Below are 6000 nucleotides of genomic sequence, written 5' to 3' on the forward strand. Positions count from 1 at the left end.
CAAGCCGAAACGCTATGGTTATGCAAACCGATTGCTGCAGCAGCTGTCCGGGTGGCTGACCTCAGACGATCATGGAGTTATTCTATCAATTTTAACATTAGTAAACTATCCATCCATCCTTTTTCTAACACTTGTCCCTGGAGTCTATGCCAGCTGCACATGGGCAGAAGACGGTGTACACCCTGGACAAGTCGCCCCCTCATCGCAGGGCCAACACAGATAGACAGACAACATTCACCCCACTAGGGACCATTTAATGTTGCCAATCAACCTATCCCCAGGTGCATGTCTTTGGGGGTGGGAGGAAGACGGAATACCTGGAGGGAACCCACGCAGTCACGGGGAGAACATGCAAACTCCCTGGGATTGAACTCAGGACTACTCAGGACCTTCGTATTGTGAGGCACATGCACTAACACCACACATGCTGTCTACCATCTGCTCCGAACAGTGAAATCCGGTATTCATCCGTCAAAGACAACACCTGTCCAACTTTCCAGACGCCATCAAATGTGAGCATTTGTCCACTCAAGCCGAAACGCTATGGTTATGCAAACCGATTGCTGCAGCAGCTGTCCGGGTGGCTGACCTCAGATGATCATGGAGTTATTCTCTCAATTTTAACATTAGTAAACTATCCATCCATCTTTTTTCTAACACTTGTCCCTGGCGTCTATGCCAGCTGCACATGGGTAGAAGAAGGGGTACACCCTGGACAAGTCGCCACCTCATCGCACGTGGTGTAAATAAGGGCACCGAGTACACACCAGAGCGCTTCATTTCTGATAACATATCATTCATCTTTTTTCTCTTTTTTTTCTCCTTTTTTTTCATGACAAGAGCTCCCAGGTGATAGCATTTCACCAGCTGTGCAAAAGAAGAAAGCCCGGATTCAAGGCTGCCCTGTCAGCAGCTCGCCTTTTCAACACTCCCTGTTGCACATACTTCACACGGTGATATCACTTCTCTTCGCCGGCTGTGTTTACACTCCTGCTTAAGCCCGTCATCACTCCCTGTTAGCGTGATGCGCGTCAGTCCGCCGTCTCGCTTTGTCGAATCATCAGAATGAATGCAGGCTGAATACAGAAAAAAAAAAAAGGAGGTTACGGCTTCCATGCTAATTTGACCCGGTTTTCAGCATCGGATTGATACGACGCCGCGTAATACATTCGCACAAGTTATGCCTCGGTAACTTTTAATTGTGTTGCTGAACTTGACACGGTGTCATTAATTACGCTGACGAAGAAAATTCTTACTAACTGTAGAAACTGTTCAAATGCCAGCCCAACGTAAATTAGGATCCAAGAGAGGATTAATTCATTTTCTCTTGATCGATGATTTCATCAGGCGACCCATAATAGGCCTGCAAAGACCGCTCGGCCCATTTTTCATTTACGCCGCAGCAAGTTTGCTAAGAAAGCACGCAAAATACAAACCCCGTTTCCATATGAGTTGGGAAATTGTGTTAGATGTAAATATAAACAGAATACAATGATTTGCAAATCCTTTTCAAGCCATATTCAGTTGAATATGCTACAAAGACAACATATTTGATGTTCAAACTCATAAACTTTGTTTTTTTTCTGCAAATAATAATTAATAATAATAGCTTTTATTTGTAAAAAGCACTTTACGTTGAGCAAACAACCTCAAAGTGCCACAGTGTAAAAAATAGTAATAATAAAAATAAAAAATATATAAAAAAGTAGAAACAGCCCAAAAGCTACAACCAGCATGCATGTCTATAGAAAGGCTTTTTTTAAAAGATGGGTTTTTAAGCCTTTTTTAAAAGCATCCACAGTCTGAGGTGCCCTCAGGTGGTCAGGGAGAGCATTCCACAGACTGCTCCCAGTCTGTGGAACGCTAACAATTAACGCTAATAATTAACTTAGAATTTCATGGCTGCAGCACATGCTAAAGTAGTTGGGAAAGGGCATGTTCACCACTGTGTTACATCACCTTTTCTTTTAACAACACTCAATAAACGTTTGGGAACTGAGGAAACTAATTGTTGAAGCTTTGAAAGTGGAATTCTTTCCCATTCTTGTTTTATGTAGAGCTTCAGTCCTTCAACAGTCCTATTTTACGCTTCATAATGCGCCACACATTTTCCATGAGAGACAGGTCTGTACTGCAGGCGGGCCAGGAAAGTACCAGCACTATTTTTTTACGAAGCCACGCTGTTATAGCACGTGCTGAATTTGGCTTGGCATTGTCTTTCTGAAATAAGCAGGGGCGTCCATGAAAAAGACAGCGCTTAGATGGCACATATTTAGTTCCAAAACCTGTATGTACCTTTCAGTATGTCAGGCTTGGACTTGGTCTTGGGTTGTTTTCCCGAGGTGCGAAGCGAATGGAGTGGAAACGGCGTGAAGGTAGGTACATATTTAATTTATTTACTCATAAACTAAAAACAGGAACAAACAAAAAGCGCTCACAATGGAGGTACAAAACGTGGGCTATGAAACAAAAGACTAGCACAAAGGCTATAAACTATAAACATGAAACAAAACACTTGTGCCATGGCATGAATAACAAAAACTTACGTGGACAAAATGAACAGCAGAGCAAGGCATGAAGCAGAAAATCCAGGTTGTGAAGGAGGTGATGTTGCCAGACTGACTACCTGGTAACTGTGGCTTAAATAATGAACATAAGTGAAAACAGGTGTGAGACAAGACAGGTGAACTGATTGGTCGTCATGGTAACAAAACGGAGTGAAAAAAAAAGGAACTTAGAGTCCAAAGAACCTGGTAATCCTAGGTAGTCTCCCATCCAAGTACTAACCAGGCCAGACACTACTTAGCTTTGAGAACAGATGAGATTGGGGATGCTCAGGATAATATGGCCATACAGAACTCATGATCAGACATGACAGATGAAAACTAAATCAGTTGGCATGGTAACAAGACAAACAAGGAAATGCAAAACAGAACTAAATGTCCAAAAAACTAAACACAGCATGACCAAAACAAAACATGAACCATAGGCGTGACACAGGCCCATATGACACGATGTCGAATATTTCTAAAAACAATTTGAAAAGTAGACTCGTCAGACCACAGAACACTTTTCCACTTTGCATCAGTCCATCTTAGATGATCTCAGGCCCAGAGAAGCCGGCGGCGTTTCTGGATGTTGTTGATAAATGGCTTTCTCTTTGCATAGTAAAGCTTTAACTTGCACTTACAGATGTAGCGACCAATTGTATTTAGTGACAGTGGTTTTCTGAAGTGTTCCTGAGCCCATGTGGTGATATCCTTTAGAGATTGATGTCGGTTTTTGATACAGTGCCGTCTGAGGGATGGAAGGTCACGGTCATTCAATGTTGGTTTCCGGCCATGCCGCTTACGTGGAGTGATTTCTCCAGATTCTCTGAACCTTTTGATGATATTATGGAGCGTAGATGTTGAAATCCCTTGCTTTGTGCACTGGTGCACAGTTGTGTAGGAAGAGGAAGGGGCCCGCTCCAAACTGTTCCCACAAGGTTGGGGACTATGGAATTGTCCAAAATGTGTCCAGAGTCAGGATCTGGGGGGACCCCTCGCCTATGCAACGGTTGGGGACAACTCTGTGCTGCTGACCCGTCTCCGCTCGGGATGGTCTCCTGCTGGCCCCACTATGGACTCTCCCTATTATGTTAGATCCACTATGGACTGGACTCTCACACTCTTATGTTGGATCCACTATGGACTGGACTCTCACTGTTATGTTAGAACCACTATGGACTGGACTTTCACTATTATGTTAAATCCACTATGGACTGGACTCTCACTATTATGTTAGATCCACTATGGACTGGACTCTAACTATAATGTTGGATCCACTATGGACTGGACTCTCACTATTATGTTAGATCCACTATGGACTGGACTCTCACACTATTATGTTAGATCCACTATGGACTGGACTCTCACTATTATGTTAGATCCACTATGGACTGGACTCTCACACTATTATGTTAGATCCACTGTGGACTGGACTCTCACTATTATGTTAGATCCACTATGGACTGGACTCTCACTATTATGTTGGATCCACTATGGACTGGACTCTCACTATTATGTTAGATCCACTATGGACTGGACTCTCACTATTATATTAGAGCAACTAGGGACTGGACTCTCACACTATTATGTTAGATCCACTATGGACTGGACTCTCACTATTATGCTAGATCCACAATGGACTGGACTCTCACTATTATGTTGTATCCACTATGGACTGGACTCTCACTATTATGTTAGATCCACTATGGACTGGACTCTTACTATTATGTTAGATCCACTATGGACTGGACTCTCACTATTATGTTAGAGCAACTATGGACTAGACTCTCACTATTATGTTAGATCCACTATGGACTGGACTCCCACTATTAGGCTGGATCCACTATGGACTGGACTCTCACTATTATGTTAGATCCACTATGGACTGGACTCTCACTATTATGTTAGATCCACTATGGACTGGACTCTCACTATTATGTTGGATCCACTATGGACTGTACTCTCACTATTATGTTAGATCCACTATGGACTGGACTCTCACTATTATATTAGAGCTACTATGGACTGGACTCCCACTATTATGCTAGATCTACAATGGACTGGACTCTCACTATTATGTTAGATCCACCATGGACAGTACTTTTACTGTTATGTTAGATCCACTATGGACTGGACTCTCACTATTATGTTGTATCCACTATGGACTGGACTCTCACTATTATGTTAGATCCACTATGGACTGGACTCTCACTATTATATTAGAGCAACTATGGACTGGACTCCCACTATTATGCTGGATCCACAATGGACTGGACTCTCACTATTATGTTAGATCCACCATGGACAGTACTTTTACTGTTATGTTAGATCCACTATGGACTGGACTCTCACTATTATGTTAGAGCAACTATGGACTATACTCTCACTATTATGTTAGATCCACTATGGACTGGACTCTCACTATTATGTTAGATCCACTATGGACTGAACTCCCACTATTATGCTAGATCCACAATGGACTGGACTCTCACTATTATGTTCGATCCACTATGGACTGGACTCTCACACTATTATGTTAGATCCACTATGGACTGGACTCTCACTATTATATTAGAGCTACTATGGACTGGACTCCCACTATTATGCTAGATCTACAATGGACTGGACTCTCACTATTATATTAGAGCAACTAGGGACTGGACTCTCACACTATTATGTTAGATCCACTATGGACTGGACTCTCACTATTATGCTAGATCCACAATGGACTGGACTCTCACTATTATGTTGTATCCACTATGGACTGGACTCTCACTATTATGTTAGATCCACTATGGACTGGACTCTTACTATTATGTTAGATCCACTATGGACTGGACTCTCACTATTATGTTAGAGCAACTATGGACTAGACTCTCACTATTATGTTAGATCCACTATGGACTGGACTCCCACTATTAGGCTGGATCCACTATGGACTGGACTCTCACTATTATGTTAGATCCACTATGGACTGGACTCTCACTATTATGTTGGATCCACTATGGACTGTACTCTCACTATTATGTTAGATCCACTATGGACTGGACTCTCACTATTATATTAGAGCTACTATGGACTGGACTCCCACTATTATGCTAGATCTACAATGGACTGGACTCTCACTATTATGTTAGATCCACCATGGACAGTACTTTTACTGTTATGTTAGATCCACTATGGACTGGACTCTCACTATTATGTTGTATCCACTATGGACTGGACTCTCACTATTATGTTAGATCCACTATGGACTGGACTCTCACTATTATATTAGAGCAACTATGGACTGGACTTCCACTATTATGCTGGATCCACAATGGACTGGACTCTCACTATTATGTTAGATCCACCATGGACAGTACTTTTACTGTTATGTTAGATCCACTATGGACTGGACTCTCACTATTATGTTAGAGCAACTATGGACTAGACTCTCACTATTATGTTA

This window comes from Nerophis ophidion, linkage group LG19 (assembly GCF_033978795.1).
Source record: "Nerophis ophidion isolate RoL-2023_Sa linkage group LG19, RoL_Noph_v1.0, whole genome shotgun sequence".
Classification (NCBI taxonomy): domain Eukaryota; kingdom Metazoa; phylum Chordata; class Actinopteri; order Syngnathiformes; family Syngnathidae; genus Nerophis; species Nerophis ophidion.